Source organism: Caloenas nicobarica, chromosome 1 (genome assembly GCF_036013445.1).
Source record: "Caloenas nicobarica isolate bCalNic1 chromosome 1, bCalNic1.hap1, whole genome shotgun sequence".
In the NCBI taxonomy this organism is placed as follows: domain Eukaryota; kingdom Metazoa; phylum Chordata; class Aves; order Columbiformes; family Columbidae; genus Caloenas; species Caloenas nicobarica.
In genome coordinates this window covers 193,339,074-193,351,446 of record NC_088245.1, presented here as the reverse complement: position 1 = coordinate 193,351,446, position 12,373 = coordinate 193,339,074, and the positions used below count along the sequence as shown (strand labels likewise).

The 12,373-nt window shown below is 43.0% G+C and overlaps 1 protein-coding gene across 1 annotated transcript in view; it reads right to left on the bottom strand.

The window, feature by feature from the left end:
- The window catches only part of LNX2 (ligand of numb-protein X 2), a 59,882-nt gene extending 48,025 nt beyond the window's left edge, over window positions 1–11,857 (bottom strand). The window contains exon 1 of the mRNA XM_065634083.1: window positions 11,727–11,857. The gene's annotated coding sequence lies outside the window, so the exon portion shown is untranslated. The remainder of the gene's footprint in view (window positions 1–11,726) is intronic.
- Between the last annotated feature and the right edge of the window lie 516 nt (window positions 11,858–12,373).

Here is a 12,373-nt window from a genome sequence, read left to right as displayed (position 1 = left end):
CCCTTAAACCTAAAAATATTCACCTAAACAAATCATACTGCTTATCACTACAAAATTGGATTCTTTTAGTGAAGTAATACTACTTTTTTACCTTCCTGCCCTCCCTGCTACCACAAAGAAGGCTTATGTTTGATTTCTACCATTGAATAGCCCTTCCATTCACTGATACTTCACCACATAATGTAATTTTGGAAGTGGCAGAGTCTTCCCTTGACTTTGAATTATTGTCACCAAAAATCTGATCCCTACAAAATTTCCTTTGTGTTCTCAAAATCAGGATGAATAGAAAAATAAAGTCCAGTCAAAAGTGTTTTTTCAGGTTTCTCTGCACATCAGCAGCTTGACTGCCTCAGTACAGATGCCCCTGCACAGGACCTGCTTTCATCCAGCCCACTCAGATTCTTCAACCCAGCAGCTTAAGCAATATTTGTTATCTTCTAGCAAATACCTCATACTGACTATTTGCATTTCACGGGTTTTCCCATAAGTTCTGGTTGTCAGAACAGCCTTCAGGTGGCTTTTGCTAGCACTCTCTCATTTCACGTTTCACAAGACCAGGAGAACACACATGCTCAGCTTCCAGGGCTCAGCTGAGGTAACTTCTAGCTCACAAAACCAGAACGTCTTATGCCATCTCCCTACATCTCTACTAGCATGACAGCTAGAGATTTATTTTTAAAATGTCTTACATATGTCCGTTACCTGTTTTTAATGAAATAAAAAATACAAGAAAATTATTCAAACAAAATGTGCAGACTGCCACAGAACTGACCTGGCAAACAACCTTTTAATTCCTTAAGGACACCAAATGTCCTTAAACTCAATTTTCTGAATCGAGAGGAATCCACTGTACTGCTAAATTTCCTACAGAAAAATCACATTAGGAGTTGAGGACAAATTTAGTACTTTCCATTACAAAGCCTGCACTCACTCTGTGGCTTTATAAACTCTCCAAAATTGTTAAATACATGAAAACCTCTTAAATAAATAAATAAAGTACTTAGAAAATTTTTCTTCCAGAATCACTTTGCAGTGTGACTAGAATGGTACTTCTCCTTTGCTGCAATATTATGTTGTGGTACTAACTCAAAAGTTCAAACCGTTCTCATTTCTTTATTACCAGTAGCAATCTAGGAAATGCTGCCATCAATAGTAAATCTACATGAAGTCGCATTCCTCTGGTGCACTTTGTGCATAGCAATCAGCTCATAACGCAATCTTGTGTTGTTTAAAATTCAGTTTATTCTTCAATTACTCTGCTAGCCAGATTCTAATTTATTATATTTTCTGGTACATTTGATTTTAGATATTATGACATCCTGGCTCATGCCATTAGAGAGGAAACATTAAATGGTGAGGATGCCTAGGGACAGCTGAGAGTAAGATAGCAACAGCCTGGAAAATTAACAATATCACTGTCTCTGTGCTCAGCTAGACCTCTCCTGCACTCGCACTAAAAAAAATGTGGCCGTATTTCTCCAGTGCAGACCTGATATCCACACATAGCCCCAGAGGCACCATAAAACCTCAGCAGGTGGGGCGGGCAGCTGAGGTGGTTGGGGGGCCAGGCAGCAGCCCCTGAGCCCGCCCAAGCAGCGGACCCGCACAAGAAATGAAACACTGGCTGCTCTTCGGAGCCCACCAAAGAAACCAATGCGGTTCTAAATGCCACTGATACTATAGAAATTGATTTTTTTTTTTTTTTTTTTTTTAGCTTTGCATTGTCTCGACCCTAGCTACCATTTTTTTCTCCCGGCACCCAAGGTGAAATGAGAGGCAGCAGCCAAAAGCCTCTCAGAGCATCTTTCTAGAGATGCCCTGCAGAAGGGAGGCTTTCACCCCCTCACTGGGTTGGTGACCGAGGACATTAACCTTCAGGGCACACTGCCAGCCTCACCTGCTTACTCAGGCTTTTGCCAGCAAGGGAGGCTCTCACCACACTGATTTGCCCTTTGAAGACGCATCATCTTTTGCTTACTTTTTATTCCCCCTGCTACGTTCTGCACCCAGAAGATGGAGGGGTGATCCTGACGGGAAAACACCAGGCTCCTATATTCACATCTGACCTTTTTACCTACAACAGACTCTAGCTAGACCAGAGGCTCCACGTCACTTCCCAGCGTGCAGAGAACAATCATCAATAACTGATGTCAGTCGGCTTCATTTGGGGCACTGCCTGGAGCATGCAATGGAGACTTATGGTACACACCAAGAAAAGGAGGATTTGTATATTAAATGATTTGATAATCTGAAAAAATCCCTCAGTAAACAAAGGAAGTTTACAGATAATCGTATTAAAGATCAGAGTTGTTTTAAAACAATGCAGAATGTATTCGAAAACATCTGGGAAGAAAGACAGTAGTTTAAAAGCAAAACCTTGGGGGAAAACATTTTTCCCCCCCTCAAACAGAAAACAGTAATTCACTTTATTAAATCCTAATCCTCTTCAATTCTTGTTAAGGCAGAGCATTTTTTTCCAACAAAGAGTTTTATCAATCTATTTAAATACAATTTTATAAATAAATATTTAAATATACTTAAATATAACTTTAATACCTGATTAAATGATTGGTTATTCGACCTTTTTTGATTGCTTCCATTTTACTTCAAATTTGAGAATCAGGCTAATTTTAAGGCAGAAAACTGAATAAGTTTATTATCAAATAAGGACAGAACTTAACCTCTGGACAGCAGAAAACTATATTATATCATGACAGCAAAAGCAATCTGATGTCAGCTGGAAAATTAAGAAAATGACTCCTTCTATCCTATAAAGGTTATTGTTTTTCCATCACTCATTTGTTGTTTTCCAGACATTTGTTGTGGTGATTTATGTGAAAATCCCCTCAATAAACCCCATAAATTGTTCATGGCATTTTCTATAATCAATGTTGATAATCAATAGTATTTATACAGATCTTCTATTGAAACAACACATTACTGAAGCTCCTTACTGCTATAACCAGAAGAATAAAGTTATTCCACGACTGAGAAGTAAAAACTACAGAAATGAACAATAATTAAGTTGGTAAAAACATATCGGACCGGATTTCTATAACATCTTTACCTACTGTATTTCAACTTCATTCTTCTATTAAAAAATACCTAATGTTAGAACGAAATTTGGAAGAATTTCTAAGTTAAGATCTGAAAAGAAAGAAAAAATGTTGAAAGGAAAGAATAAGCACAGGGTTTGGTTTTGTCCTTTTTATACAGCTTTATTTATTTATATATAGAAATTAATTTTTAATATATACATACACATATATGTAAAGCAAGTTAATGGACAAGTAGAATGCTAACCAGTTTTGTACCAGAAGTAATTCAGCCCTAGCAAAGAAATCCCATAAAGGATACCTTGCTATAACCAAATGGTCATAGCTGTAGTGAATTCAGTGACTTCCCAGCAGCAAAAGGACTCTCAGGTCAAAAAAAGGACCCCATGGAGTCACCACTGCAGATTCAGTTGTACAGTCAAGCTGCAGGGATGGCTAAGTAGGACTCAGCATGTGAAACACCATCTGAAAAACAGCATATATGGGATAGCAACTGCTCCTAACGTGTGGGTGCACTGGAGTGAAGTCCCTTCTCTCTCACATTTAAATTTCACCTGCTTAGCAGGTTTTCAGGCATACATGGCCTCATCTATATTGCTTTAGAAGAAACTATCTTCTTTATCCTCAGTCAGTATCATATCTAAAATAGAAATCTTTCCTCTTTGACCTTTTGAGGAAAAACAACCCCCAAAACCTAAAACAAAATCCACAGCACAATGCTGCCATTATTGTGTGGAATAAGTTGTCTTCACTAAACTTTAGACTTAAGACCAATGATATCTGTTGTGAAATCCATATGGTTCTCAACATTTGGAGGAGGCAACATACCAAGCTGTATCCAAAATTTCCGCATCAAGGATCTTCTGCTTCATAACAGCATGACAGTTACGAACGTTTCCTGGTTTCAGAGCTTTGCAGACTTTTCAAAATACATAACGACTTGAGAAAGCATTATACTTTTACAGCATTCTGCTAGTCATAGAATCACAGAATCATGGAATCATTTTGGTTGGAAGAGACCCTCAGGATCATTGAGTCCAACCAAAACCTAACTCTAGCACTAAACCACGTCCCTAAGAACCTCATCTAAATGCCTTTTAAACACCTCCAGGAATGGTGACTCCACCACTTCCCTGGGCAGCCTGTTCCAACACCTGACAACCACTTCCGTGAAGAATTTTTTCCTAATATCCAATCTAAACCTCGCCTGGAGCAACTTGGGGCCATTTCCTCTTGTCCTATCACTTGTTACTTGGGAGAAGAGACCAACCCCCTCCATGCTATGACCTCCTTTCAGGTAGTTGCAGACAGCGATAAGGTCTCCCCTCAGCCTCCTTTTCTCCAGGCTGAACAGCCCCAGTTCCCTCAGCCGCTCCTCATCAGACTTGTGCTCCAGGCCCCTCGCCAGCTTTGTTGCCCCTCTCTGAACTCTCTCTAGTACCTCAGTGTCTTTCTTATACGACAGGCCCAAAACTGAACACAGGATTCAAGGTGCAGCCTCACCAGTGCTGAGTACAGTGGCACAATCACTTCCCTGGTCCTGTTGGCCACACTCTTCCTGATACAAGTCAGGATGCTGTTGGCCTTTTTGGCCACCTGGGCACACTGCTGGCTCATGTTCAGCTGGCTGTCAATCAACACCCCCAGATCCCTCTCTGCCAGGCAGCTTTCCAGCCCCTCTTCCCCGAGCCTGTAGCGCTGCCTGGGGTTATTGTGACCCAAGTGCAGGACCCAGCACTTGGCCTTGCTGGGCCTCACACAATTGGCCTCAGCCCAACAATCCAGCCAGTCCAGATCCCTCTGTATGGCCTTTCTACCCTCCAGCAGATCAACACTCCCACCCAACTCAGTGTCATCTGCAGACTTACTGAGGGTGCACTCAGGGTCAATGGCACACATCTCTTACTTCAGAAGAAAGAACTGTTAACAGTTTCATTTCACACTCCAGTAAACCAAAATTCTGCATTACCACACACTTTAGTGTTAATTTTCCCACAGATTCTCTTTTTCTGCTTACATAGCAAGACAGGTCAGGTCAAGTGCACAGACAAGCTGTGCTGCTGATTCTCCTTTTTACCACCACTGAATCACCTTCACTTTTGCTTCACCGGAAAGTTATTTTCCCTGCAGAAAGCAGAAGAGCTACACTCAGTACATAAATCAGCAGCTATCAGTCAAAACAGATTGCAGAGTGGGGAAAAAAACTCCCCACAACTAAAAACACAAGTATTTATTTATACGGGATCATGCTTGCACTGAAAAAATACACCATGACAGGTATATTTGCTGCTGTACATGCAGCAAAGCCTAATTCAGCTCATGTCACTTCCAGCTATAGGCAAACACATATCAGAAGCTATAGAATATGAAAGTATAAGCACTGAACAGACATGCTGAGCCATCCCCTAGATAACAGGAATGCAGAGTGGTTATTTTGCCAAAGTAGAAAGATACCTTTTTTTACCGGTGATTTGAAAAACAAACACATTTGGTGGTTGTCACTGAATTCTTATGAAGCTTTGCTACATGTACGTAAAGATCAAACATGCGTACCTTTTTGAGACATTCAGATTAAATGCATGACAGATCTACAAGTACACAAACAAACCTGTATTTTTTTAGCCTACTAAAGCCTGGATGAGATTAGCTTTAGCATTTAAAAGGAACTAAAATAGTTAAGAAGTGAACCTAAATTCTGAAGGCATTCAATACCGAACAAATAGCATTTTATACTCCTTTAGTATAAGGCAGGAAACTCTGATTTCTACACCTTCAACCTTCATTAGAAGCAGCAATAACAGCTCAGTAATGGACTACTTGTAAAAACAGCCCAGGAACTGACTCGTACAAATCTTTAATTAACATAAATGCAAGACTAGCACAGACAGGGTACTATTCTACTAATTCACTGGGTGAGCCTTCACTAGTTCCTGTCAGTAACAATAAATGGCTGAGAAAACCACCCTAGAGCAAATGACAGGAAAAGAGGCTGGACAGAAGGAAATCCCCAACCACCTGCTCCAGAAGAAGCTTGATTGAAAAAGTTTTTTTAAAAAGTTTAAAAATAAGTTACACCAATTAACAGTCAGGGCAGCCCCAGGGAGCAGGGGGGTTTGGATGGTGGCTACAGTGCACACATCCCGTACCATAGGTGTGGTTACAACTGTAGGATCAGAGTGGGGTTTATAGCAAACTCTTTGAAAATGACCAGAAAGTTTATACAACACATCAGGATCTATGTGGTCTTGTGATGTATCAATCAGCTTTCACCTACAGTTATTAGTCAGGTTACAAACAAATTTTGAACAACTTGATTAAAAAAAAAAATACAACAGGAAAAAAAGATGACATAGGGCACGGAAATTGATTTAATAGAAAGAGGCAAAAATGCATGGAAGGGTGGGCTATTGGTAAACAAATGCATCAACTTGGAAGTAATAATAACACATCCTCTGTATGAAGTGGCAACAGCTGTTATTTTCTACAACTTTTAACCTCCAAATGTGCAGAAGTAGTTTCATATGGTCCATATTTAATTTATTGCAGATATTCAGTGCGCTATCCATGAGGCATGTACAGATATTAAGATCTCCAGTGTCCTCCTCGAAAAGTCACTTCCTCTACCTGGCTAGATGTAGGCTGAAGCATGTACGAAAACTTTTACCACAACTCTGCAAAACGTGTTCCTTGGATGAGAAAGTCACTGTCTCGTACACCGGATAAAACCAGCCATAAGAGAATCTGAATGCACTGTTCCACACAGACCATTTCTAATGGTGGTGGAAGAACCAACTGTGTTAAGTCTTGTGGGGGCTGTGGGTTTTCTTCCTGTTTGGTTTTACTGGCGTAGCAGGTAGTGATGTTAATTAGGGGAATTATTTGGATGATATCACTATACTTGCAAAAAAAACCCCAGTATAGGCTCTATTATACTGCCATAAGAGTACGTTGCTGATACAGCTCATTTCATTTGGGGACTAATACAAGATACACAGACAAAAGCACATTCCTGTTATGACAAAATAAAATGTACCAACAAAGAAGGCTCACTGATATCACTCAAGCTTTTTTTTTTTTTTTAATGAAGACTTTGTTCAGGAACGTCAACCAAAACTTGATAGCCAGAACAATCGTGACACGCCTAGATTCTGAAATGTTGCTTTGTGTCCGAAAAAAACCCATAGGTTAGTCCTTCCAAAGCAAACACAACATTCCTGTGGCAAAACACAACAGCTTATCCAAGCAGAATACAGAGTCCACTGAAAACTGCTTTCCACGAACTGGTTTCAGTACACAAATCGGAGACATTTTACCTCTATCTGTTAGTTTTGCTTGAATTTCCATTTGCTTCTGTTGTGCCAAAAACCTCTGCTGCACCAGCTTTCTTTTTCCTATGTATGAACTCAGAAATGAGGATTAGCACCAATCTGAAGAACAAAAAAAGTCACAGGAAGGTAAGAGCTAGTATTCTTTGGTGTTTCAGGGCCAAAATTGTGAAGATTATGCTGCCTTAAGAAAGAGTTGTCTGCGGAGATCTCTGATTCCAACCAAAATTGTAGGAAAAAAAATAATCTACATGATGAGTACAACTGCAAGAGTCAATAGAAGTGTCAACGTACAGGAACACCGACTTGAACCCAATAATGAACTGTGCTTATTCCCAGTTGTTTTCTAACCAGTCAGCCCTTGGAGATACGCAACTCCAACATCCTGACACCTTCCACAGGCTTGTGCAACCTCTTTAGAGATGAGCATGAGAACACAGCAGTGCTATCTCGGGGGCTGGCGTGGGGAGCACAGCCTGTAACACACCTCAGATCACTCCCACTGGCAAAGAACGTACCAATGCAGAAGCAGGTGACTTGTCACTCATTTTTTCCCCACTGTGCTCAATAATATTTGACAGCACTACACTACTCCAGGCAACCTGATCCAATAGTCCCACCTTGCCTTTCTATAGCTACTGGGTTCCTCCCTTTGCCCAGACACACACAGGTTCTTGCTCAACACACACCACTGTCAGTTGTGCTCTATTGTTAGAAACAATATAAATAAGTCATAGTTCCTCCTTCATGATCTAGAACTACTTATTACTATCATTTACAACAATTTAAAACCAGAACAGTTCATATATTGGGCATACTCCGTGATGAAATTGCATTTTCCTCTATGAACAAGGGTTCTTCATAAAAATTCTATACACCACATCAAACAGTGGCTAAGCATGACAAATCTCTGCAATGAAATATAAAAACACATTATTCTCCGTGGAATGAAGGAAAAACAGCCAGGCAAAATGCAACATCTATCACTCCATCCCAAAGTAAAACAACTCTGCCTGGGCAAAAATTAACTTCTATATAGTATTGATCTGACACATTTATAACCTCACAACTACTTTCTTACCTGATTTGTTCAGTTCTGCTGTGAGGACAGCAAAGAAATTCTAGACATTCTTAACAAAATACCACAACTCCAGTGCAACATCATAACTTGTTTACTTAAAACAAAAATGAGGTCACTTCCCCTCCTCTTCCAGCCCCTGAATACTTTAAAACTAACATCAGTTGAAACGAGCATTCTACAAGTATGTCAAGGATTGACATATGCAAAATCACCAAAAATACTTTAGAAATGAAAGAGATGCACGGATGGAGTCAACTGAAGTACAGCACAGTAACGCAGAGTAGGGCGGGGTGCGTCTCTTTATTTGTCAATAGATAAACCAGCCTCCGGTTCCAAAGCAGAAATCAGCTACTTACACTATCTCATCCAAAATACAGCACAGTCCATATGAAAACACATGACAGGTTTATCCCATGAACTTTGTGAACATAAATCCTGACCCTGAAAATATTTACATGCAGGCTTAACATTAAGCCTAAAAACCAGGCATTAATTCCAAAAGAAATACTTGGGTGTTTAAAATTAAACATATGTAAGTGCAAACTTCTACAGAATTGGGGTCATAAAAAACAAAAAGCATATACCGTAACATTATTTTTATTTATTGCTCCGTAGGCACCATGACCTAACAATTACATAATTTAGTACTGATATTTAAAATAATTTTCAACTTTGAAAGGCACTACAATTTCTAAACAACAAACTCCATTGACCTAATAAAGAAATTACACAGCATGCAATTCAATGGGGTCACAATAAAATTGCTTCTGCAAAATAAACCAGCAAAGAACTTTCAAACATCAGAGACAAGCCACTGCTATATTGAATAGGCAACCAGTTTCCTCTGGTGGCTTTACACCAGGGAACACCTTAACACTGAATGAATGCTGTTTTCTTATTAGTTACAGCTCTTAATATCTAATAACTCTTTAAGTAAGCATCATCTTGCTGATTTATGACATTAAGTTAATCCGATATCTAGTATACATCACATCCTTACACATTTCACTTTGATATTGTTGGTATCACTTCTTCACAGTTGCTTTGAACTATATGGAGACATTTTTAAGAGTACAGAAAAACAGGATTAAAAAAGAGGATATTTTGAAGTATTTTCCAGTAGATAGTTTTATCTAGAAGCAAACAAACTTCTGCTGGTTCTTAGTGATACAGGCCCACAAATATATACCAAGGTTGAGACTGACAGGCTGTTCAGTGCAGGTAAAGCCTTATGAAAAAAACAAAGTTTCACTGAGGTCATCAGTGCTTTCACAAGAGCAGACTCCAAACAAATGCCAAAGCTTGCAATGTCAAAGCCAACATTCTTGTAGTTATGCCTGACAGGGGTTAGTAAGCTTATTTTTTAACCTAACCTGTCTCAAGTGAACAGTACTTGTCCACCCATTCGCCAGCTTACACTCCTCTTGCAAAGTTTCATCCCTAAATTGGAGGTTGCTTTTTTTTTTTTTAAAAATCAAAGATTTGAGTCCTGTGTTAGGAAATCATGCTGTGTTTGCAAATCTCAAACCTGAGTCCAAGGCCTCGGGCTATCTCTTGCTGAAGTCACTAGGCAGAGTTAAGGGTCAGTACAGTTCAAAATTCAGTACTAAAAACTCTCATTTTAAAATTATGCTTTTTTTTTTTTTTACAATATCCAGAGATTTTAAAATGTAACATTACATACTTTTTTATTAAAAAAATAAAACCTAAGTGGGCACAATGGTGTTCTTTGCAGTCTGCTGAATTTGGAGTTAATAATTTTATATAGCATTGTGTTCAGGAAAGAAGATTCCTCCCTCAGTAGAGCCGATTTTTTTTAAGAGCAAATTATACAGGACCCTATTAAGTCTTATGGTTTTAGCAAGTACACTGACATACCTTGTTTCCATTTGGAGGAAATGTCTTTTATTAAACTCAGGGCAGCATATGGTACTAACATGTTTATTTTCCAAGTGGTAGGGACACTAACCGAAACCATCTGATGTTTCTTCCTAAGCCTCCTTGATCTGCTGCTGGATTGCAGCTTAGAATAAAGCATCGAGAAGCCAAAAGGAATTGGGTAAAGTACTAAAAAAAATTCAGTAATTCGAAGTGTTTATTTAATGACAGTCTAGCTGAGAACAGTTTCTCTTTTGAACAGAAGCTCGAATGCATTTATGATTCAAAATTTATTTCCAGAGACTATCAAATGTACCCCAAAGCTAATTCCTAACAGACATTTTTTACTTTGCACACAGAGACAAAAACAAACAACATCATGTAATTAAAAAAGGAATTAAATAAAGCTCAGAAGTACTTAATAGTGGATTTCTACAGAAGTAAACAATCAGCGCTATGCATTAGGAACACGGTAAGAAAAGTCACAAGGGACTGTGAGATTTGTCACTATCACAACTCCAGCAACTGGTTTCTCAATTAGTTGACGGAGTACTAATATTCTCTCAAGAGCAATGCCAATTTTAAAGTATGGCTTGTTAAAGTTAAAAAGACACGAGGCTTTAAGCTTTTAAACCACATTTTCAATGGCAAGAGCTAACAAATGGAAAAAAACCCCTGACATCCTGGGTCAGCGCACCGAGGACTAGAGTTAGCATTTTGAAATAGCTGCCAACTACAAAAGCTTTAGAGACATTTTACACACAGCTCAGAGTTCCTCTGGCGCAGCTGTAAAACACATAACCTGAAACCAGCTCCTGCAGCAGGGGTTTGCTTGCAGCTGTTCTTCTGCCTCCCCCGCACGCAGTAATTTGACTCCTTTTCAGGCAGCAGCGTCTTTAATAAAGCTACAGGAGAGCAGCATAGGTGTACTGAGGGACTCCAGAACCGGGAGCCGTTGAGGCAGGTTCCCGACACCCGAGGCCACCGCTCGAGCTTCGCCGAGACGCGCGGTGGGTCCCGCCGCAGCCCGCGCCGGCGGGTGCCCGGCCCGCAGCGCTACCCGGCGGGAAGCCCCGCTCCTCCCGGGCGAGGGCAGGGCCGGGACCGCCGGGACCGCGCGGCGGGGGACCCGCTCCCTGGCACACACACCTCGGCCCCGGCCCCGTTCCCGTACTTGTTGCCCCTGCAGGGCGGCGCAACCCGGCGCCGGCAGCAGGCCCGGCCCCGCCGCCCCCGCGGGGAAACCCCCGGCGCCGCCGCGGCCGAGGGAACGGTGTGGGAGGAGGTGGGCGTGCGGCTGCCGCCCTGCCCGGCGGCCCTCCCGCCGCCGCCGCCGAGGGGAGGCAGAGCCGCCCAGCGCCGCGGCGGGGCAGGGAAGTTACTCACCGCCGCCGGCTCCGAGCCGCGCTCTCCTCAGCCGCCGCCGCGCCCCTCAGCCGAGCCGGCTGTGCCCGCCCGCCCGCTCCACGGAAGGCAAACTCTGGGCAGCACTTGGCGGAGCGCGCCTCCGCCGGGCCGGGCCGGTGCTCCCGCCTCCGCCCCCCGCCCCGGGCAGCGGCGCCGCCCAAGTGACAGCCGCGCTCCGCCACTCCGGCGGCAGCCCGGGGCGCGGGGCCGGGCGGCGGGGCGCGCCGCAGCCTATCGGAGCGGGGCCGGGGCGGGCCGCGCCGGAGCCCCGGGCCGGGGTGTCCCCGCCACTCGCCTGATCGCAGCCCGCCGCGCCGGGGTGCAGGCAGAGCCGGGGTGGAGGAGGGGCCGGCCGGAGAGCTGCCCCGCGCGGCGCCCGGCCCGGCCCTGCCCGGAGAGCTGTCCCCGCCCAGCCGAGCCCTGCGGCCTTGCCGGGGGGCAAGCCCCGGGGGACTCTGCCATTGACGAGAGGTGGCAGCTCCACTCCCGCCTCCCTGTGCTGCCGCCGAGCCCGCCCCCGCTCAGCCACGGGCGAGCGGTGACCGCCCCACGCCCACTTCCCCCGACGCTGGGCCCGCAGCGCTCCCGCCGCCGGTGCGGACGTTTGCAGTGGGTCCCGCCGACAT